This window comes from Diplotaxodon limnothrissa, linkage group LG7 (genome assembly GCF_057381915.1).
Source record: "Diplotaxodon limnothrissa isolate DT_005_m linkage group LG7, D_limnothrissa_male_GT1.1, whole genome shotgun sequence".
In the NCBI taxonomy this organism is placed as follows: Eukaryota; Metazoa; Chordata; class Actinopteri; order Cichliformes; family Cichlidae; genus Diplotaxodon; species Diplotaxodon limnothrissa.
In genome coordinates this window covers 19,715,296-19,739,853 of record NC_140602.1, presented here as the reverse complement: position 1 = coordinate 19,739,853, position 24,558 = coordinate 19,715,296, and the positions used below count along the sequence as shown (strand labels likewise).

The 24,558-nt window shown below is 40.1% G+C and overlaps 1 long non-coding RNA gene across 4 annotated transcripts in view; it reads left to right on the top strand.

Annotated features, from left to right (window-relative positions):
- Positions 1 to 648: 648 nt before the first annotated feature.
- LOC146628192 (uncharacterized) overlaps positions 649 to 24,558 on the top strand; it is a 41,781-nt gene continuing 17,871 nt past the window's right edge. For 3 of the 4 annotated variants that reach the window (XR_014906395.1, XR_014906396.1, XR_014906394.1), the window contains exons 1-2: positions 649 to 935; positions 24,316 to 24,384. This is a non-coding gene — a long non-coding RNA (uncharacterized LOC146628192). Of the gene's footprint in view, positions 936 to 16,753; positions 17,145 to 24,315; positions 24,385 to 24,558 lie in introns of those variants that run through there. The other variant, XR_014906397.1, reaches the window with a different exon arrangement.

The following is a 24,558-nucleotide window of genomic DNA, read 5'->3' as shown; positions in this document are numbered from 1 at the left end:
CTGAGTGATAGCTCAAATCAGCATTCAAACGGCTGCAGAGTGAGTTACTGACTGCTCAAGTGCAAGCTACAAGAAGCATGCTAAGTGCTCCACTAATGACAAACGATAACCTGGTGCTGAAATCTCTAAAATGCAAAACATGACCCCCCCTCCCACCCCCCAGAAAAAACAACTTCCACCCAAAATCTCGGAGCAAACTGCCAAAGGGCACAGAAGCAAGAGTAAAAATGCTCTAACTGGAATCTAAATAAGTAAAATAGTAGTGAATCCCAGTGAAAATGAGCACATATAGAGAGAGAAATAAGCTAAAGTTGCTCAGTCTGAATATAAGAGTCCAAAACTATACTACTTCTGCTTACACAAACTTTACAGGTATTGCAGGTCGCTCACTGCATGCAACAAGGCATGCAAGTGCTCCAGCAGGAAATGCACTGCAGCTACATATACATCACCTAAAATATCAACAGAGCAATTAAAAAACAACAACAAAAATAATAAAAAAGCAAAAAAATATTTTTGACTTCCCATAAAACAACCAGCTGTAATAACTTGCTGAGCAGCACAGTAAACTAATTCAGGATGCATGCAGACTTGTGGGGATATTGGGGACAGCAGCAGCGGATGAAACAGATGAAAAGCTTTCTTTGGGATGTGTATAATCCTGTCCTCACCAAAGCCGTCAGACCACCACGTAGATTATAACCCGGCGGATCATCACTTCTTTCTCTCTCTCTCCCCCCCCTCCCCCGGGCTATCTGTATTTAACGAAGCGCAGCGGTGACATAGATATTTCTTAAGTTTCCCTCAGAAGCAAAAGCAGTACCAAGCAGCTGCAGCAGGCTGGACTAAACACCTTAAAAGAAAGGCTGTTTCTCGGTTCCCCTCCTCTCGCCTGTTGCGCTGTGGACAGTCGCAGCACATGGTGCGTTGTTGTGGTGAGTCGAAACTTTTCTTTGTTCTGCAGCACGATTGGAAATAGACCCAGAAATGATTTCACCTTTTATATCAACAGGAGCTAAAACGGAGGGCGAAAAAAGTGATATTGTAATATTTATAGCGTGGCTTGTATATTAGCGCCATGATTAAGGTGGCTTTTATGGTGTCAGCACTCCTGTGTAGCGCTGATAACTGGTTTGTGTTATATTTAGTGGCGTGTTTTATTTTTGCTGTGGGTTACGTGGGATTTATTTATTTATTTATTCATTAAACTGTTTTCAAGTTTGACACATATTTAAAACCAAGCTTTGAACGCTGCTGTGGTATAAAGTTTACTTCTGTTGTGGTTCTTTAAAAAAAAATTATTTCCTCTATTTGTACACAGGCGCCCATTGTTGCTAGGTGTCATGTGGTTTCAGGTTCACTGCCATGGGGAAGGGAGAAAAAACCACACACACACACACACACACACACACACACACACACACACACACACACACACACACAAGCTTTACTTGAACTCTGATGATGATGATAAGTGAAGTTCATGCAGCACAACAGTTGTCTGGTTTCTGTGTAACAATGATGATATTAATAATAATAATAATTCTCCATATGTAGGGTTATAGTTTTGTGATTTTTGGACAATATGGAGAGGGATACAGTACTGGCAAGGGACAATATTCTAAAATGCATTTCATATAAAAGAGACAGAGATTTATACAGGATAAAACATCATTTGCGGGAGTTTAAGGAGACTACTTGGTCATAAATCAGTAAATAAATTCATGCATATCAGAATACTGTAATAATCCCTAAGGAAATTATGTTCATAACGCAGTCACTCGAAATCTAAGTATGTCACGTATGTTCACAAGGACTCACGAGGTTTAAAAAAAACACGAGTCTTGGCTTCGTCATTGTAGCTTTATCTTCATCTTGGTTTGTTTCACATCAGGTTTAGCTAGATGTTACTTGTGACCTTTGTATGAAGCTAAAAAAAAAAACAAAAGTTGTGTGATTCACCAGCAGTGGAATTAATCTAATGTCTGAATAAGGACTTGCCACTAATGCCTGACTGCTGGATTTTTACAGAAACAGCTGAAAACTAACGAAAACTAACATAGTTTATATCTTAAATGGCAAGTGCTGCTTTCTTCCTTTATTTACATTTGCAGAATGGCAACATCTGGAGCAACAATTCGAAAGACTCTGGGCTGAAATAAATTCCTGCTTTGTGTCACACCCTTGTGTAGAGACCTCATCGCCATTTTTCTGCCACTGTGTCGCTCATAGATTTGTTACTATTTTAAATCTGCCATTCGACTGATCCTGAGTGAATTTGCCTTATTAACAGCCACTTTGTTACATATTTGCCCAAATTTTGCATGAGTCAGCAATAACACAGCCGGCTTATTCTCGTTTTCAACCTTCATACCGCTGTCCAAATATGTCACAGGCGAGATGTTTATGTTTGTCCCTTAATGCTGCTGCACTCTACATTCTGAGTATCAATTTTAAGCCTGACTTGGAAAGCCAAGGTCACAAAAAATGTCATTGCAGACATGATTTAGTCTCAAAGTAAAAAACAGTGTGATAACTTTAAATCATAACAATTAGATATTTCTATTCTGTTCTGTTCATTATTGATTATTGTTTGTTTTTTTAATATCTGCTGCATAACACTAATGATGTACAAAACAGATTCATAAGTATCCTTATGAGCAGCATAATGGATTTTTCATGTAACCCAATGCTTAGATGTTTCCTTACTGCATGGTCTAATTTTGATGCATATACAACAAGTTATCAGCATGCTCCCATCATGTCTTTTTGACTCTCTTTATTGAAAAGTAGCTAATTAGCACAGAAAAGTGTCACGCCTAGTAAGCAAATATTAACGAAAGAGTTTTAGGTTCTAATCCCTGTTGTGCTGCAGCAGACTATTAGCTGCCATCCTGCAGTGGAAAGAAGGAACAGGTGAACACTGCAGCCAGCTGAGCCAGACAGGCCAATAAACCAGCCTCAGGACACTGCTGACTGATACAAAACTTGCCTTTAGTTTTCTCTCATTTCTAAACTCTACTGCTACTACAGTCTAAAAAGTGCTGTTTGTCGTGCAGTCATGGTTCAAGCTGAATAAAATACAACAATATGCAGAAGTCATTTCCTCATTTCTTTGTGTTCTGTACAGCAGTTTATTGAAACATGCAAACATAGATGGAAGCAGAAAACACTGTTTGAACGTATAACCATATTTATTCTTTAACATAGTCTGAATTCTCTTAGGAAGCTTTCTTGGAATTTCTTTAAGTAGTCTAGGAGAATAGTTCTGCAGGCTTCTTGAAGGACACCCAAAGCTCTTCTTTGGATGTTGGCTGCCTTTTTGTTCCATTCTCTGTCAAGATGATCCCACACTACGTCAATATTGTCGAGATCCTGGCTCTGTGGAGTCCAGTCCATGACTGATTGGTGTGGGGGTTTTTTGTTCAGGTATGTGTGTACTGCAATGCCAACATTGTCATAGGGAAAAATTAAGTAATTTACCAACATAATTTAATCACTTTTGGACAGGATGTTTGAAATTCAGCCCCAAACCATGATACAGCCTCCACCATTTTTTACAGATTGCCGTAGGTACTCATTGTTGTACCTCTCTCCTGACCTTCATACCTATATAGGCACAATTTGTATTGAAAATTTCAGATTTGGATTCATTGTTGTAAATGCATGTCTGTGGTTTAGTTATGTTTGCCTTTTCTCTCTGTTTACCTTTTGTGGAGGGATCAGCTGTCAGATTTTTTGTTCTATTTTATTACATGACTTTCACATACTGTTCACCTGCTCTACATAGTTTTTTAGACCTGCCACTTGTTCTTTTGTCCTCCACTTTCCTCACTGTTTTTAAGGACACGCTGCACACCATGCTGAGATGTTCAGCTAATAGCTCTTTGGGATTCACCTTGTTGATGTAGACATGCTATTTTCTGCCCGTTTGCAGACGTAACTAATACATTACACCAAACAAATTAAATATTGTTTAAATCACTGTTTAATTTTTAAAATTAAACATATTATTTCTTTTGACAGGTTGCCAATAACAAAATATCTAAAGATGCAATTTAAAACTGGGTCTTTGGCGTCTGTTATGTGTTCATGCAATACGGGTTCATCCTTTTAGTTGGGTGCGTTTTTATGCTTGAATTTAGGGCTGCACGATTAATCGTTAGAAAATCGCGATCTCGATTCATACTTATGTGCGATCTCGTTTCCAAATGACAACGATTAAAAAAAATAAATAAATAAAAAAAAAGACGACGACGATTGTACCGCATTTTGATCCGGGACGTAATCTGCATGAAAACAAGCGCTCACTCTTCCTGCTCAACAAATGACAAGGGCGGAGCCTTATACCACGTGATACAGAAGCTGTGCCGTGTGATGCTAAAATTAGCAGGGAAAAAACAACTGAGAGCACGTCAGGGATGACGAGAAAGTGACAGGAGAAAATCCGTCCCTGTCAACCACCCAAACATCAATAACGGGAACCTTATACAGCGCTTCCCTATACACGTCGAACTATACACGGCACAAAGAAATTACGGAGGCTATCACTTATCACCTGACCAAAGATATGGCTCCCATCAACACTGTGCAAACGAGGGATTTAGGAAAATGATCAACACCCTAGACAAACGCTACACAGTGCCGTCCCGCAACTATTTTTCTATTGTTGCACTACCTGCTCTATACACGCAGTGTCGAGCAACGGTGGAGACGGAATTTCAAGCAGTACGATATTTTGTGGCAACGACAAAATGTGAGACATTTGTTGTTTTTATGTTTATTTATTGTTTTTATGTTCAGTCTCAACTGTTACGAAGTTGATGTGCAGTTAATAAGTGCAATAAATATTTATACTGGAAAAGAAAATCGTGAGAGAATCGTGATCTCAATTCTAAGCCAAAAAATCGTGATTCTCATTTTATGCAAAATCGTGCAGCCCTTGAATTAATCATAAGTCAGTATTCAGTGGCTCAGCAAACAGACAAAAAATGAAACATTTGTCTGAAAATGCTCTGGTGCAAAGACTGGACTGAAAGTGAGTGAAATAGCAGTCAATGTCCAAAGAAAAACTTTGAAAGACCTGCAGAAAGCCTGGAGAATTATTGTACAAGACAGTTTCTAAAATTGTGAGAAAGTCGAAATATAAAGAAATGAGGATGGACTCGATTTGGTTATGTAAAAAATATGTTTTTAAAGTAGCATATGTTTATATGCGTCTGCGTTTGAGACTTACATGTGTATTACCTAATTCCCCAGTGAGCAAAGAATCTGTAGTCATGGCTGTGCAGTCATATGTGTGTGTGCACACACGTGTGTTTGTGGGACCGAGTGTGAACACATCCGCCTCCCTCCCCCATCTCTTCCTTGTAAAGCCAACGGCAAGCACACTAAGTTCATCTAAGGACAGGGAAATGCTTTTCTTTCCAGTATGAATCATTTAGGGAAAATGAGCCTCTGGACTGAATTGCCCGAGCAATTTGGCATGTTTCTCCATTCTGCTTTATTGTCTATTTTGGCTGAACTTGCAGTCCTTCACTTCACTGCCAAAAAAACTTCATGTCCTATAGAACAGGCAAAGCCAGTTTCTGAGTAAACCACAGCCTGTAAGCAAATAAAATAAATCTCTGCAAATTACTGCCATAGTTTCCTGTTTAGCTTTGAATTCCAAGGAAAAACAGTCTGCTGTGTCCGTACTGTAAATCCAGTGTCCCCCTTACACCTTTGCGTCTTCAAAGTTGTATGGGCTAAATGTCACAAAGTTGTGTTTTATAGTGTTTTTATGTGTTTAGATTAGTACTTTTTCTCTTTTAAAAGACATTTTCTTAGCCAAATGTATCTGCTCTAATTCAGTTTGGCAAAAAGAAAAAAAAAACTGCAGTGCAGTGAAAAAGGAGTGGGAGTGGGACTGGGGTGAGCGGAGTAATTTTGCAGTAATCCAGCTACCCCTTATAATTGTGCTGCCCCCCCCCCCCTCCCCCCCAATGTAGGGAGCAGAGATGGAAGAGGGGAGTGGCTTGATTCGAGGCTTGGGTGAACCAGCGGTAGGCTATGGCAGCTAGGATCTCACTACCTATGTCCTCCAGCTCTAGCCTGAATTATGAAGGCCCGGGAATGGCAGCAAGCCTAATTACAATGACTGATTGCCCGTCTGTTGGCATTTCTCAGATGGTGATTGTTATGTATGTGTGTGTGTGTGTGTGTGTGTACGTGTGTGTGTGTGTGGTGTATGAGGGGAAGGAGGAGGGACATTTCTCATTGGCTTTCCTTTTCCTTTCTTTGCATGAGAACAGCTAGAGATTCAGATCTGATTGGTTGAAGAGAAAAGAGATGTTTCATGATTTGGCGAGTCAGAGCTGGTGGGAAGCCAGAGACAGGTGATGCTGCATTGTAGCCTGTTCAACCTTTGGCGCAAACTCAATAAAAAGCGGTGTGTTACACTATTTAGGACGTATAAAAATTATTGCCTGAAAACCTTTTTTAAAACAAAAAAAACCCCAAATCTTGATGTGAAAAATGTCTTATTTGGTTTCTAATGTAAGAAATGTTTGACCTGATAACTTTTCACATTGTACCTGTGCCATTTTCCTTCATCCATATCCCTGTTTTTAAATAAAACTAAAAAAAAGAGAGACAGAAGTCTTGAATTGGCCATTTGTATGTCAGCAGAGCACTCAGAGGTGTGATGTGTGTGTTAAGTGGGAGCTAGTTTGAGTTGGTCTGCCCTGCTTTGTCCAGTGCTTTGGCTTTTATTCCTCCAGTAATGAATTGTGGAAGCCTTGGCTTCATCTCGAGTGTCTCATAGCAACTGAAAAGAGAGAGGGAAAGCTGAAAAGGCCACAGGAGATCATGTGTTCCTTTCAAAAGGGCAAGACCATCATTTGGGCATTTTTTTTATGAAGAGGCAAAATTCAACTGGACAGTTTGTCTCATCCTCATGTGACATTATGTGTTTTCTTATATTTGCTTTATTTGATCTTTTTCATATGATAATTTTGTAAATATATATTTTTGGTATTTTATGACTTTTATGAGGCTGTACATGAACATAATGGAATAGTGAATTGAACTGTATTAATAAACAGAGATAATTAGACTTGGTGTAGTGACAAAGATCATCTTGTGAAAGATGTAGAGTTGTAATTTTGCATTAATGACAGTTATATTCACCAATTATCAATGTGAAAGTTATTTTCAATTTGCTGATTTATAATTTTGTTGAATAGAAGCATCTGTTTTCTAATGTTCTTGAAGTCCACTGCAAAGTCTTAAAATATTTTCTTCACAGAGGAACTACTTAGAGTTATGAACTTACAGTATATAATTTGTTATGTAATCTAATAATGATATGAGTTTTACTGATTGAAAGTTTGTCATACTTTGATAGCAAAACCCACTTCATACAGCAGACATGTACATTTTTATTAAAGGTGACTTTTTAAATGTCTTAGAACCAAATAAATGAATGTGTAAACGTGTTGCATCAGCCGGGGTTGAAGCCTGGCCATGTTTGCCCTGTGACCCAGACACTACCTGTCTGCTGCTATGGTTACAAGGACAGAGCAGGTTTAGTGGCCTGACTCCAGGGATTACTTTCCCTGGTCTTAACAATCAGGCCTGTGCCCCAGTGACTTTAAAAATGGACCAGACTGAACCCTAAAAGTTAAGGGAACTCTGCAGTGTGCCCTAGTGGCTTTTAAAAGTGTCCTAAGTGCTGTGCAAGGGATTAGACCCATGCAACCTAATTGTTTTGGTGTCAGTGATTGCCCCTTTGTGATCAGCTTTACTCGCAGTGATTGAGTTCACAACGCTCACTAGATATAGCTCATAAGTGCTTGAGTTAAACACACATTATAATGTTTTTTTGTTTTTTTTTTGTCTTTTAGAGCCATTAAGAAAAACCTTCCACGTATGTTGACATACTTTTTAAAACAGTTTACACATCAGAGCTTATCCGGAGATGGTGATGAAAGAAGCAGAAGCTCAGGAACAGTTGTATTTTTTTTTAATATACACAAGGTGAACACAATGACTTGAACATCAATAAAATAAAATAAAATGTTAATCTAAAAACTAGCATGAATTCTGGTTAGTCTGGCTGACCAGATTTGTGTTTCACTGACTGTTCATCGTTGTGTATGTTGCCTTTGATTTAGTGATAGGTAGAAAGCCCCACATGTCCGCAGAACTACCACTGAAGGTCAGCGTACATTCGCCCAGGAATTTTAGTGACTTAGCAAAATCAAAGAGGCTTCTGGGGTTTTTTTAATCTAGTGACTTGCAGTCTTACAGGTGTCCACCAGATGCTGCAGGCAGCCTGCACTGTCCCTCACATGTTATCCAGCGTAGCTGTAATATCCACTTTGGAGCAAAGATTGGAACTGTTTCCATGGTATTAGGAATAAATGTTATTTAGCTGTGCATCATAGAAAATGGGTCCCATTTTAAGCTATTAAGCATCTTTGATGATGCATCTGTTACAGAAAGTACACTGAGGCCAGTGTGATGATGTGTGAGAAGATGTGTCTTTAATTCCAGTAGTTTAATTCAAGTTTCTGGAGAGATGATGAAAGGAAATGTTTGATATAAAACATTATATGGCTATTATTAAGCGCTGTTTTGAAGTTTGATGATTTTTTTTTCTCAGCAGCCTGGCTTTTAAATTATAGCCACGCATGCTTCGAGAGCTTTAAAGGGTTTCTGCACGAGTTTTCAATATTGGTGCAGTTAAAGAATGAAAACTTCATTTTTCTGGCAGTATAGTATGCATCTTATGTAAACCCGCTTGAGTAAGAACGAAACAGGGTCGTATCACATGTTAAGCAGTGCAGCTTCACAGTTAACTTTAGGAACAAAGCCTGCCCTGCTACAAGGCATGCTGGGAAGTTTGGCTCCTGGTGAAAGTACCTGCCAGTGTCCAGAGAGTGGCTCCGAAAATCTTTGCAAGGGCTGAAAATGAAGTTTGAAAGTAGAAGTAAGAGAAGCAACAATGCAGAGTTTTCACAGCTGCAGACTCAGCCTTCTCTTAAAGGGACACGGACATGAAAGTTGGAAATGTTAAATGCACTGTGAAACGGGGCATTTTTGCAGATGGCTCATATGGTGTCGTGCCAGCATTCACAGTAACAGCAAATATCGCTTTAAATTGCTCTCCTGTAATTTGCTATGACCCTTTTTGCACTGAATTAGAAAGTAAAGTATTACAGCTTGGTTTTAGTATTAGGAAACTGAATTAATGAAGCGAAGGTTGTGTGTGTGATTGTATGTTCTTGTTATATTATATATTATACATTTTTGTTTTGCTTTATTTTATTAAAAAATGAGCTGTCAAAGACAAGCTCCAGAGCCTTAGTCAAGGACACTAAAATAAGTATCGCTTATGACTGAGTTAACAGACAAAGAGAGCTCAACCATTTTTAATTTAAAGATCCTTCTTTATGATTTTAAGGTTGTTGCTGTTTGTTAATTTATTTCAATAATGTAAACAATATTCAAAGTTCATTTAGCAAATAAAAGAGGAAAAGAAATCCTATACAAAATAAAGCTAATACATTTCAATATTGCTTCACCTGTTCTGATTCACATATCGAAAAGAAGAGGGAAGAAGTACACACTTATTTAATCCCACCCCTTTGCCATAAGTTGTCAGTCAATATTTAAGCAGTTTCCTTACTGATATAATCTGCAGTAATAGTAACAAACATATTTCTAATATAATTTATGCACCACGTCATATCATTATGTTTTTCATATTTAACTTTGCCTGCACACCAATACCTCCAGTTAATTGTCGAATAAGCACGAATACAATTTCCTAAACAAAGACATCGACTGAATTTCCACATGATCCCTTTCTTTATAACTCATGAAGATCATATCTTTGTAACTCTTTTTGAACTGCTTTATGTATGTTTATGTTTGTCATCTGTAATTCTTGTTTTGGAAATTTTGCATTTTCTTTTATTCTTAAAAGTAGAAGTTCCATCTCATACAATGTGATATTAAAATGTTGGATTTTCATGTACTTTTTTTTACCTATTTACCTCAAACATATGTACTATGAGCATGTAGTTAGGTAGATAGAATAAATTCATGTAGTATAAATATTAGAGGTGAATTGCCTGTCATTAATCGGGCATTCAATTATTAGTTTTAATTAAATTTTGCACTTGTTTGCTTTAAAATTTGCAGTTAAAGAGAAGCAGTAATGTTGATCTTTTTTTTCCCTTTTTCTTTAGTAAGTTTTGAAATTACAAAAATTGTTTGGTCATAAAAGGAGAGAGATTGTATTTGCTTCTTCTTTTTTTTTCATTGCTTCTGTAGTGACTGGAAGACAGTTCAAAAAAACCAAGGCTGGCTCTAGTACAATTTTGTGTTTTATGTACTGTAAGGTTTGTGAACAAGTGGGCACTCCATGTATATTTGCTCACTTTCCAGTAAAAGAGTAAAATACATATTCTTCTCTAAAAAGAGATCCCGTTGTAATCTTTCTTGCTGTTGGTATTCATGCTGGTTGTATTCGCTCACAGTTGTGTTCCGTTTTTTCATGATTGCTTTTTTTTTTTATTTCATTTTAACACAGGCCTACACAATAGCACTGGCTGTCACTGCTGAATGTATTGTCTCAATCCTGGTGAGCAGTGGTGGTCAGCTTTGTTATGACGAAGCACTCAAAGCTAAGCGGTGTGGAGGTTTTTGAGCCCTCATTTCATGCTCCCCATTTTGCTTTTGCGCATTGTGCTGTTCGGGGTCCAGGCCGCGTATCCCTCCTGTCCTGGACGCCCCACTATTGTGAGAGTGAGCTCACTTGAAAATCCTTCAATCCTTTCGAGTGCAAGAAAATCATCGTTATTTGTATTGTCTGTAAGATTTAACAGGTCAGCTGAGACAGCCACGTGTTGAACACGCTACAGTTTTTCTCTTCACCATCATCTTCATCACCCTCGTCTTTGTTTCATAGTCGGGATTTCTGATTATTTTCCCAGATTTCCTGCCTCTTCTTTCACTGAAGTTTAGTAAATTAGTCATTTTAATCTGCCTTTCTGTAAAAAAAAAAAAAAAAACAACCTCCGATCCGATGGATCCAGCAGATCATGTGCTGAGGGCAGTAAATACACTAAGAGGGCACACATTGTATTTTCCTGTTTATGAAACTCTCACATTTCATATTTCAGCTTATAATAACACACTGTTTGTTTAATCTATCATGCCTATATCCCCTTGGTTTTATCTGCTGCTGCCCATTTCCCTTTCAAACAGATAGTTATGCCTTTCTTGTGGGTGTCAGAGATAAAATGGCCAGAATATCACACAGAGGAACCGTTATGGCTGTTACAACTATACACATTTGACATTACATCAAAACAGAGTAAGGTACGGTATAAGTTAGCAACTTGGTATGTTAACACAAGGTACAATGCTTTCACATGATGATGTTAACATATCCCAAATTATCTTTTTGTTCCCACAATGTACCACGTATGTGCTACTGTATAAAATTGTTGGAGAAAGGACAGAAATAAAGGGATGACTTTCCTCGTATTTTAAAAACATAAGTGACATAACGTCAACTCATGAATTTAAGTATGAATAGAGAAGAAAGCTTGATAAACCAACGTAATGTATTGTAGTAGCTCTTGGGAATGCAGTTTTATCTTGAGAAAATGTTTCCTAGTGTTTACCTAAGTCCTTTCTGCTTTTATGTAAAAGAAAAGAAAAAAACAGGCATGCATTCATATCTCTCTACCACTCCATGTTGATTAGGGCCAGAAATACCTTTGTTGGCATCTAGGGTAGCAACAGGGGATCAGATAGAGGAGAGGGGGATAAGTGCCAGGCTTTCATTCCTGGCCTTCTGGCAGCCAGAGTGCAGGCAGACAGGCTGGGCAGTTAGGCCAAAGTTAAGACAGGACTCAGACAAAAACACCTGATCACTTTAATTAGCCTGAGCCAGTGGTTCTCACACTTTTTCTGGCATGCTCCTCTTATAAACCAGAAAAGTGTACACTGCACATCCAGTTTTTGTCATCATTACCAGTAAAAAGGGTACAGTTTGTAATTTAATGGCATAATGATCAGCACAACAGCATCAGCAACGTCTTGTTTGCTTTGTTTCCCCATTAATCATAATAATTCAGCTTCTTTTCACTCCAGATTTTTTCCCTGGTCCACTGATTTCAGTATGGCAGGTTGTCAAAGTCTTTCCTGGGGAGAAGCATAGACTGTATATAAAAATGGACTGTGATGCCACCCATTGGTTCAGTGAACAGCATTTTGCCTGTTGCTGTGTTAGTATTTTGAAACCAGACATGGGAAGTAAGAGAACTTTGACTCAGAATGATGTGTAAATCACAAGGAAGGCCTACCTGAAAGCATACCTTGTTCTACTGGGTCTGATTGGCTCTAATTTGGACCCCAAAACTATTTTAGTAAGAAAATAAGGTTTATTTATACAGCGCTGTTTAGGAAAAAAATGTAAAAATGGCTTTAAATATGAAATACAGAATAATACTCGTTTGTATCTTATACTCATTTTTACTCAGCAAGAATTTCAGTGTTTGGGAAACTTAACAAGCATACTATCATGGGATAATGAACCCAATAGGTAGCTAATATTAACTCATTAGCTATCAAGCATGTTAGTTAATAAATCCCTTGACAGAAATCTTTCTTTAGGAAATTGTGCATTTCCATCTTGCTCTTCTTTTATATTCAAACAGTAGCAGCTCTCAGCACATCCATCAGCAGCTTCAGCCCAATGTGAAGAGTTTTAAGGGTCTGCCGTTGTGTGGTATCTATCTGTCCACTGGAGAAAAGAGCCGTGGGCCTCCAGGAGGATAGGAAGCTGTCTGACTTGAGTGTTGTGATGTGCTGGTCAAGGGAAGGAGGTTACTTAAAGGATATGATGTCTTCTCAGCAGACTAGATGTCAGTAGGAGTCACCTCGACTCCCAGGGGAGAGCTGCCACCAGGATACACATTTAATGCTCTTATCCAGACACTGATAGATAACAGTCAGGATGGGTTCAAAGCAGCAACATTGAGATAATAGAGATTGAGACAGATGAAGAGGCATTTATTTGAGATAGAACTAGAACTTGAACTTGGCAGTCAGTTTCATTTGGGGCTCGATGGTTCACGTGAATGATTGACCCCTCGTTATTGGGTCAAAAGTGCAACTGTAGATATGTTTGAACATTTTACCTGTTAGGAACATGTGATAGTTGGCATTAAAAAAAACTAGGTTAAGCTTTTCTAAGCCTGTAATCCGTAGTTGGTATCAGATAAGTTTTGCATGCTGTACTGTACTTGTATTAGCTCTCTGGCACTATATGTGACAAACCGTGTTTTCCATAGCCAGCAAATAGAAGCAAAAATCAGAGATTATTTGTATGTAATACTTGACCCTGGGCCACTTGTTACTCACTTGATGGACTCTCTTCGATTCCACTATTGAGTTACAAGTCTCTGTATCCTCTTAGCGAGGCTCGTGGCCCCTCCTCGCTGTGTATGAACCTGGCAGGACCGGGACCGCTCGGTCCTTCTTTTCTGTGCCCCATCCCCCACCAGACATAGTGATGGCACTCAGTGCCAGAGACACCCCTCCCTCCCCTCTCTTCCCTTCACCACCACTCCTCTCTCCTCTCCGCCCTCCCTTCCCTCTCTGCCGCAGGCAGACCCAGGCATGGGATCTCCATCTGTGCACAAAGGAGCCTCCTCTATCTGCATACGCTGCACATAAAAGGGCCTTTTGTCATGAGCTCTGCACACATGACCGTCCGCCTTTCACCCCGCTGGAAAAAAAGATCACTCTCTCCAGCAATCCAACCCCACCCCCAACACCAGACTCAACCCTGTCCCCGACCCCCACCCAGTCAGGTTTTCATCTGCGGAGAGAGAGAGAGAAAGAGTGAGACAGATCTACTCCAAACTTTGTCGAATAGAGACAACCATTAGATGGAGCTGCCTCCATCACTTCTACAAAATCCCTTTTCCTCTTTTTCATTTCCCTTTTATCATGCCTGCCTTCTCTGTTTTGTTTATTTGGTTTTTTTTTTTTTTCAAACTTCTGGGGTCTTTGTTTGTCCTCATTGTGAGGCATGAACGTATTATAGCATCTGCCATGCTGAAATATGAATGTGCTCCCAGTTTTGCTGTCTCCCTTCCTTTCTGCAGTCTCTGACATTTAAGTGGCATTAGTGGTTGGTTGTGTGCCAGGTTATCAACCCCCCCCCCCCATTAGAGAAGCACAGGCTCAATTGACGACAGTCCGAGAGCTGAGGCTTTTCAGTGCCTCTCATCTCCGTGCCTCCTGCCTTTTAACCTCTCAGTCCCACGCTGCTCTGGAGAGCCCGAGGTATTTGTAATGTGTAGCGATAATGGCAAAAAATTGTCTGCACACGTGAGATCCAAATCAAGAGATACAAGGTAGTGTTCTCTACCTTTGGGAGACAAGTGGGCTGTACGCCATTTTGGCTACTAAAGATGACACATATTGGTGCTGAGGGATATTGAGTCAGGGTGGGGACGGAGCAAAGACATAGAGGCAGGCAAATACACAGTGTCAAGTGCACGAGTGCTGCCACAAAAAAGCGCTTTCCTCAGCGTTTCCTTTGAAACACACACGGCCCCGATGCCTTACTCCCGGCCAAACATGTGTGGATTTTGGAAAGCCCTCGAGCTCATCTTGCTGTCGCTGCACACAGGCCTGTGGCGGAACGGAAGGATAAGATTGACTTCTCCCTCCATAGCCATGTCCTCCACATGACCCTCTGCCTTACTAAGTTGGTGTGAGAGGTCAGAGGCTGTCACACCATCGAATACGTGGTGTCAACACCTTTAGCTTGATGATGATTATGCTGATGGGTGGACCAGAACATGTTACACCCCATCAGTGTCAGCACAGTTTACCATAAAGAGAGCACAGATTTTACACAGAGGGTCCCTGAATCACAGACTAGCATTGAAATAATTTTGCGCAAGTGTTTACCCTCCTAAGTGTCTGCGGTCATAATCACGAGGAACAGAGTTGCTTGTTCCCACAAAAGTATTATATAACGAGGCATAATGATTATAATGATGATAACGAGAGTAATAAAAATAAACATTGTTTTTATCACACGCTTGACATGAAATTGAAAAAACACACAATGCGTGACACTTGTAGTCAAAATAGACAAAATAAATGTAGTGTATACTTTAAATGCTCTCTGTGCTTTTGATACAAGCCTCTGCATGAAACTAATAAACCAACTAGTTGTCAGCACACAGGATTACAAGAAAAATCTATTTAAGGGAAAGTTATGAAGACAAACGTTTTACACACATGTGTACATGCAATCAAATGAGCAGACTGAAATGACTTTTCACAGTAGTAAGTGGACATTTACTTTTATTGCTGGCATGTGGTCTGGTTTGCCGGAACAGTGATTTATGTCTTTGCTCTATGTAAAAAATAAATATTAATAATATTTTGCACCAATCACTGAATTTGCATAAATAGCCCACAGAGTATAACATCTGTTTATGCAACTGTCCTATAAATCACTGCTTTTCTCCCACATAGATAAAAGCCATTCAATGCAGTTTTACTCATCAGTAACCCAAGTGTGATTTCTCTAATCAGTGATTTTTTTTTGTCCTTCTTTTTTTAATCCATGACATCAATATCAGCTGTTTCCCCTTTTTCAAGGTTGCCAAACAACAGATATCAAAGTGGTAAATATCTAGAATATTTCAAATATTTACTTTTTGTGCTCGAGTAACTCTGTTTTTGTCACTAAGCTTACTTTACTGTAGTAATCATAAGGAGGAAAGTGCTGCAAAGTGATTCGGAAGCTGAAAGGTGTGTGATGTCGTGTTGAAAAAGGAACCAGGAAAAAGAAAAGCACACGTGTTGTTAAATGTTATTAGTTACATGTTTTGCTGTTCTCAGTGGAGCAAGGATGCTAGACAGACTGTGTAAGACAACAAAACAGTGCGCACAAAGTGTTTGTTGAGGCAGCGAACCGCTGAGTGCATATGACTCTGCTGTGTTGGACTCCTTGCAGCCCTGCGGCACAGAAACAGCCGTTGTGACGTGGCCCCTGAAATGCCAGGGCTGTGCACTCTTGGCGTAGTGATTAGGGAGAACAAAACAAAATGGCCAAGGTTTTTTTGTTGTTGTTGTTTTAAATAGGAATTAATAACCTGCATGAGAAAACTGGAAGGAAGAGTAGAAGTATGCAGAGACCTGATAGTTAAGTGGACAGAAAAGGAGAATTTACTTTATGTGTCACTGATTATTGAAATTTGTCTCAGTACATTATTTAGTGCTACAGATCAGTATTTTTACATTGCTGCTTAACTAGATAATAAACATTTGGTGCATGTCTAAAAATGATTGGTTACTACATTGTGATCTGTGCTATAATGACAAAAATGACACAGGTATTATACTCAGTCAAAAATATTTTTTAATTGAATATTTATTACATTGTTACACTCATTCAAACCCTGCTTGTGCTCGTTTCCACCATAAGGCAGTTTTGTTGCATTCACACTTTAAATGCAGATCTTCAGACCTACACAGTACAAAGTAATGCAACACTGCATTTGTGTTGGATTTTGAGCTTTTAATATATCAGTACTAAAACAGTAGGTGAAATAATTAACTCACGCATTATATATTTAAAAAAAAAATTTTTTTAAAGTGCTGTGTTGACCCCTTAATGCTGCCCCACTTTAGTGTGGAAATCCTTCTTTTTTATAGCATGTATCACCTTAACATGCTACATTTGATAATTAACGTCTCATTGGGATCATAGTTTAAAATTCTGTATTTTTATTAGAGAAAAAAAGTATTAATTGATATTAATGAGGCTGAAGGTCGATGTTGATTTCTTGCCTAGGCTGCCCTTGCTCATTGCTGCCTTTTCGAAAACGGCCCTGATCCAGGACAATATGTCTGGTTGTTGAAGGGCTGCCAGAAGTAGTTGTTAGTTACAGTTAGGGCGCGTCCCTCTTAGGATAGGTTGTCCACTCTGAGGTCTGATATCGAATAGGTCCATAATTTCCAGCTTGTTCCCAGGAGAAGCTCTCCTTTGCTCTTTTCTCTCTGTTTCTCTCTTCCTCCTCTCCTTTCAGAATCCTGTGAGAAACAGCAAGGTGAGTTCATTCCTGCTCTTGAAAAAGTCTTTATTCCTGTTTTTTCTTCTTCTTCTTTTTTTTTCTCTTTTTTTTTGCTAAGACGAATCGTTTCTTTGTGCATGTGGCATATCTAGAAATTCTGTTTCTTCGCAATATGTCTCAGAAATATTTTGAAATTCAATATTTATTGCGGTGCTTTTGAATTGTTCTCATGAAAGCACCGGATCAAATGCCTGCTGAGCTATGTGGCAGATGAAGGGAGGGGGGGGGGGCGAATCACTGCTCTGTTTTTGTGCTTTCATATCAGCACAACATATCAGGTAAAGCTGATTAAACAGAAATCAAATACATTAAAATTAAATTAATATTTTTATTCATATAAAACTATTTATTAGGAATGAAGTGTTTAAGTGCACCATGTTTAACAATCTAATACTAGTGTAAAAAAATGATTTATACACACACAATGAAGTGTATTATTTAAACCCAAAACAGATTTCTAACAGTTTTTCTCTTACTTTTGAATTTAGTGACAGGTTCATGTTAAATAAATCAACTTGTGTGCGCCGTGACTGAATATCAGTTCTTTATTATTTGTATAACAAAAGGCTGGATGAGCTGCCTTTTGTAAAGCATATTTTTGCACAGTTCATATTAACATTTTAATGTGGATTTTTACTCAGTGAACAAAAAATGCATTTCTGGAAAAGTTTGTTTTTTCCCCTGAATAAATCGTGACAATAATTTACACCAAATTCATAAAGTTCAGGCATTATTAAACATTTCCTAAAATTAAATTAGTATCCCTGGCATTTTTTGGTTTTTAGGCAGTGTGTTCCTTTAACGAAGCTAATATATAAAATAGTCAACATTTATGATAAAATTATTAAGTTTAACTATTAATTAATCATTTATTTATTTATGTCTTTTTGGGTTTCTGTAATAAGCGGGCGGCATTTTAAGGAAACAAAAGTCCATTCTGTTTATATTCTATAATATTTTGCACACATGCTTTTATATATGCCACAGTGCATTTCAAATATTGATGGATAATGTGTTTTCAAATAAGTGCTCAGTCAAGAGTTTTGCATATGAAGATAACTTGTGGAAAAACTTGAACTTGATATTTTTGGGAACTCATTGCTGGAAAAATATCCCTAATCCGGATAAAATGATATTCCCAAGGTGCTTTATTCCATAAAATTCTCCAAAGGAGCTGATTGTTAGCAGACATTTCCAAAATGATATAGCTGAATTATGTTTCATTATAACTTATTATCGGCTCGCTTTTGCAGGAAATGCAGTGTTAGGTAAGCTCAGCTGTGCAGCATGCTTTCACCTCTGTACTAATATCAAAGTATACGTTGAAGGGAGTCACAGAAACAGATCCTGAACAAGCTGCTTTTTTCTTATTGGTTGCAATCACCAATATTACGATTCTTTTTTTCTTGTATTAGAAACATCATTACTGCGCATGTCTTCTGTCCACCATTTCATTGCACAAGCAACCATTTTATGAACTTCAACATAAAACAGTCTTTTAGGTCAGAGGCCTTGAAAACATACTTGAATTGACAATGTTTACTTAGGAAGGAGTACTTATTGGAAATACGGGTACACGGATGAAGCACAGCCTGCTAAAGTAAAGTTAAAAACTCTTTGGACCGGGGTGTGTTAACATTGCAAATCCTGTGCAGTGAGCATTCAGTCGTTTCTTCAGATTTTTCCACATAGAAATAATTCTGTTTGAGCTGTGCTGCACCTTGCAAGGTTAGCCTGCATTCCCTGTCTGTGCATGCATGCGTATAAATGTCAAACAGACGGAGAAAGTGGCGGTCACAGTCGGCTGCCTAAGGTGACTGGTGGGGGTCAAAGGTCAGGCTGTGTTAATACGACGTGATGTGCTGCCCCCGGGACCTCGGTCCCATGAGGGATAACCCCCTAATCAGCATTAGTTAATGTGTTAGTAATCTTTACCTTCTTAAAGCAAACAACAGTGGAGCATTCAATGAGCTCGCTTGGCCTCCCATGTAACGCTTTTGACCCAGGGGTCATGGCCTTTGTTCCCTCCTCGATGGGGAGTGCCCTCAAAGGTCCTGGGTGTAATAGAGAAGTTGTTTAGACACGTGCAGGGTTTAAGCTCGACCACCTTATGGACTCTTCTGCTGGAGAGTATACTCTCCCCTCATACAGAAGGGATACTTTGTGGTTAGCTTTTATCCCCTTCAATAAGTCCATTAGAATAACCTTGTTTTTATGTGCCGCATATCATATCTAAGTGTCGACGTTGTAGTGGTTGCTGACCAAGCACACAGCCATCCCTTACCCCCACCCCCCAACATACACACACACACACACACACACACACACACACAAACCCCTACTCCCACCTGCTAATGCCTCCTCGATGTTTCTAAGAGCAAATATTGTTTGTCTTTGTGGATTCCCTGCCCAGTGAAATTCCATATCGCTCTTGCTGTGCTCATTGTTTTATTGTTTCATGTAGCAGTAGGACGAACGTTCATCCAGTCCACCATTTAAATTCTATAATGCAATGTTTACCCTAACAAATGCCTGCAGACGTCTTTTAAAACACTTTAATGTGCCGTCTTCTGAATGCAATCAGTGCCCGTCAGCAGACAGTTTGTTTAAGCCACAAAAAAATGTGTCTTATTTATAACGGCGTTAGACGTATGCGCTGCATTTCTATTGCTATGCTATTTTTATATTTTAACCGCTTCAAAACAGTTTTTTTCTCTGTCGTAAAATTGTGTTCCCAACTCGATTCATTGCATCAAACCTCGATGAAACAGAGAAGCATAATCATACGTTAAAATTATTAGGAGTAAAATAATTGTCAGGCAGAGGCTATAACATGGCGCCGTCTGCCATTTTGTTTCTCATTGCAATATCAATTGGCCTGATCGACTGACTTTGTATCACACAGCTGCAGCAGCCTAGTACTCCAGAAGGAAAGCTGTGGCTTTTCCCTGCCTTTTCTCCCTCCCGGATGTCAGTTAAAGTGCGGCTGCATCGTGTGTTATTGTTAGTGCTTCATCTAATGTTAGTCGTTTTTGATCATTTAATCTGAAAAAAAAAAAAAAGCAAGATGTTGCCAGTAGTAAGAACTGCTTTGTGCGTTTTGTTTTTTTAAACGGAAACCGATTTTATACAGTCGGCCTTAAATAGTCTGCATTTGCTTCTAAAGTCCGACTAGTCATGACTCCACAATTAAGATGTGACAGGTAATTACGACACGCAACAGAGGCACAATGTAGCGGCAATGTAGACACGCAACACAGCGGCAAGAGCTGGCAGCAGTCCCAAAGCCAAAACTGTATCCTCAGATGAACTTTATGTCATGCAAAGTACAGTATGCACACTAAGCATAAATTCACAGAGCATGCTTCCCTAAAACTAATGACTAATACTCCTTGGAGTTCTAACATATGCTTTTTTTATTTATTTTTTTTTACAAGCTATTCCCCAAAAATCTTAACATATACCCAAGACATCTTTATACATTGAAGCCATAATGAAGTCATGAGTTTCTCAATTGGTTAAAACGCATGGCGAGATGTGACGTATAACTTGAACTCCTTCTAATAGGATTCTATAGCTCCTGCCAAAGTGCATGACTGAACTGAGCTAGTATCTCATTTAGGGAAAGGAAGAAAAAAGAAAGAAAGCGAACAAATACCTTGCAGTGCAAAGCGGCCTTTTCCTGCACTTTGTTAGTTTAAATAATATTGGCATTTTTCTCCTCTCTCTCTAATTGTCTTTGGCCGTATGTGTTTCTACTAAAAACCCGTCTAGCAAAGAGGAGTGCGCGGAGAGAGGAGAAGAGTTTTTTTTGTGCAATCCAGCCTGTGCTGCTGTGAGGAAGAGAGAGCCGGCGAGGAACGGGGTGGTGGCCGTGCAGTGAAAGCAGCCCTCACAAGCTGTGCAGCCTGAAGCAGTAGCAGCCATGTTAAACAAGTCTCCGTGAGCTCGAGCCCCGCTTATGTATTTGTGCTCTCCAAAGCCGACAGGAAGTTTTCACAGAGTAAAACGTAAGAAAAAGTTTAACCCCCACCTTATGTTTTTCCTCTCTGTCTCCCTCTTTCTCTCTTTCTCATTGTCTCTTGCTAGGAATGAAGTCCCCTCTTTAATTCTCAGCAGTTTATAAAGCAGAAATGAAATTTATTTTTAAAAAAGAGAGAGAAAAAAAAAAGCTCCTCAGTAATAAATACACTTTACATATCTCCTTCCTCCTTTTCTTCCCTTATAGAGCTCCTGGTTCAAGGCCGAGGGGGGAAAAAAGTTAAAGCCACGAGGTCTGCCTTTTGCAGTTTTTTAGAACCAGAGCCAAAAGAGGCAGGAAGTTGTTGTACAATAGCATTACAGTAATCTGCCTCAAATGGAAAAAGCCAAATGCTGATCGCGGAGTGGAGAAGGTGGCAGAACAGACAGAAAGAGGGAGGGAGGGACAGGCAGGGAGAGAAAGAGCTCTAGCGTGTGAGAAGCAAAGCATAATCAATGCAATCTAAGATGGTGGAAACAGCCCTGCTGTTTAGTAGGGACCCCCCCCCCCTTTCTCCTCTCCTCTCCTAGTTCCCTCTGAGGCTCACTTATGCTTCATGTAAATCTGTGCAAGAAATTGGTTCAAACTAAACGCGTGGACCATTATGTTATCTTTTTTTTTCCGTTCTCCATTTTAAACAAGACAAATCGGCATCTCTGGGGGGGTTTCGCTAAAATGTTCTCCGAACTGTTGAACATTGAATACCGGGGCATGTAGCAGCTGTTTTTCCTCGAGGAAAAAGCAGCAGAGTCTCACCCAAAAATGCTTATCAGCCTTTTTTGACTTTGTGCCAAAATAGCTGCGAAGGTTCGGCTACAGCCTTTGCTTTGTGACAGAGCCGGGGCAAGAAGGAGGCGTCCTGGCCATGCGTTCTTTGCCACATGTTACTGAAATTAACACTCTCCGTGCTTTTCTTTTTCACTTTGTGTGCTCGCGTCCTTGTGTGTGTGTGTGTGTGTGTGTGTGTCATGGTCTATTCTATCCATTCAGGCTGCTCAGGCATGCCAAAGAGTTAATGCGCTCTGAGTGTGTGTGTACGTGTGTTCCTTTCAGTGTGTACTTCCAGATCTGTAAAGCTCCACCACGGTAAGAGATGAGGTTAATAATTCAAGGAGATCTCAGAAGTGTTGCATATTTCAAGGATCCTTCAGCGGGGGCAGCTTATGCTGAATGACTCTGTATTCTCCCGTTTTCCTTGCTTTTCTTTGCACTTGCTGATATAGTTGCTGACGTACGTTATAGTGGATCCCAGTATGGCGTGTGAGTGCAGGCACTGAGCCTGCGCGCTGCCTGGGAGGAGTGGATTTCTGTGTCATTCTTCTTCCTCCACCCCTCCCACATTTAGTGCTTTCCACCCTCCCACTCTGCCTCGCTCTCTTCCCTTCTGTGTCTCCATCTCCCACCCATCTTATGCTCCCTCCCTCCCTCCCCAGGCCCCAGTGCAAATACAGTTCCTTGCCGTGTTGGACATGTGATGAAAAAGTGACTGGTTCGCGCGCTCTGCTACACCTCCTATTTCATCATCAGCCGAGCTTTTCTACCCCTTCACTGTATGCATGTCTGTCTCCTCCTCTCGGATTCTCTCTCTCCCTCTCTCTCTCTCCCCCTCTCCTCGTCTTCTCTCTCTGAATCGGTCGCTCCTCTCTTTCTGCTAGAGCCACACGCAAGGGGGAGACTTGAGCTCTGCGAGGGGAGAAAAAAAAAAAAGACAAAAAGTCTGCTGCTATTTCTACAGTCAGGGCCTCCCCGCAGCCCGCCCTGCCATAGATGGATCTTTTTTTTTTTTTACTCACTACTAGCTGGATTTTAACCCTCTGCCTCCAACTAGCTGCACAGCAGCTCTGCAAAACCTGGCAACAAGTGGCTTTTTTTAGGGGCCCTTTTCTTACTTTTGGCACATTGATTTTTGCACCGCTCTGGATTTTTGATCACTTATCTGCTTTTCTGTTGCTTATTTTCTAAAACTGTACCTCATTTTCCTCTTCTTTTTTTGTTTGTTTGTTTAGTTTTATTAGGTTTTTTTTTCCCCTTGCTGGTTTTTAGCCATGTTTATTTGGTTTCTCTCATTTTGGATCAAAATTTTCCAAGGTGGTGTTTCTCCATCTGATGGGCCTTGATCCACCTGGAATGCCAGGGGCGCCATTTTTGACGGGTAACCTTTTTGTGGTGGTGGGCTTGTGGCCGGGATGTCCATGGATGGCAGTCACAGAGTGACCAGTGTCTCAGTAGGGTATACGTGTGCGTTTTAAAGGAGATGTTTCGTAATCCGCGCCAGCGACTGGCGTGAAGTACCGCACCTTGTTTGTATTTACTCTGCTTCTCCTCCTGTTTCCTCTCCATGTCCTCTCTCCTTCGCTGTCTCCTTGTGTCTCTTTCTCACTCTTGTTCTCTCTCTTTCACGCCGACTCGCTCTCGAGGGCAAATGAGTGGTGCGCTGAGCCGGAGCTCTTACTGGGACAGGTGCCAATTGCAAACAAAATAAATTAACAGGCAATAAGCGAAAAAAAAAAAGGGGGGAAGCAAATTGTCGAATTGCAAGTTGTTGAGATGTCACCAGTAGCTGTGCACGTTACGTCGCCGCATGACCGGTTTGCATTATTGTTGCGTTACGTTATCAAGTATTAAAGTAAAACAGAGGTTTGAATACTTTGCTTCACTTATTCCAGTGAAGGCATTTCACTTGAGAAGAGGGAGGGAGTAATGTGAGAGAGAAGCATATAGACTTGTGAATTATTCATGTGCTCAGCCAAGGCTGAGTCTGGACTGGTTGTGCTATTTGCATGCATCAGACATGCTGTTTGTCTGTTTGCTAACATTCCTCATTCAAAGACTTGTTAACTAGCAGCCGGGCTTAGCTGGAGTCTCGCAGACAGCCTCATGGCCTCCTATTGTTTCAGGCCTCACCGGGCCTGGACCCAGCTGGTGGCAGGCAAGCCATGCAGCCCTGAGCTTTGGGTTGAGACTGTGGTTGAAGGAGGGATTTGTGCCTGGAGGTGAGACTGACGTGGGCACTGAGGCTGGAGCTGAGGCTGAGGCACGGCTGTGAACGGGACATTCTGAGGGAAATCACGGGGTTATGCAAGAAGCACCAAACTGGAGCTTATGGCTTTCTCCTCTTCTTGACAGAGATGTGGATCAAAGCGGGAAGAGCTTCCGAACCTCACCGGACATTTAGCGTCTTTGCTCTGGTAACTGGTGAGTAATTTTCATTTAAAATATGCCTATGGATGCATGGTTTCCGATGTACTTTATCAATGTGTTTGCATTTTGGACGTTCAGTTTTCGCAGGAATCCTGTACAAATAAACATCTCGATGAATTTGAGGTCTTTGCACAAAGTTTCTTTTCACCTGAGCGAGCATTTATGCAT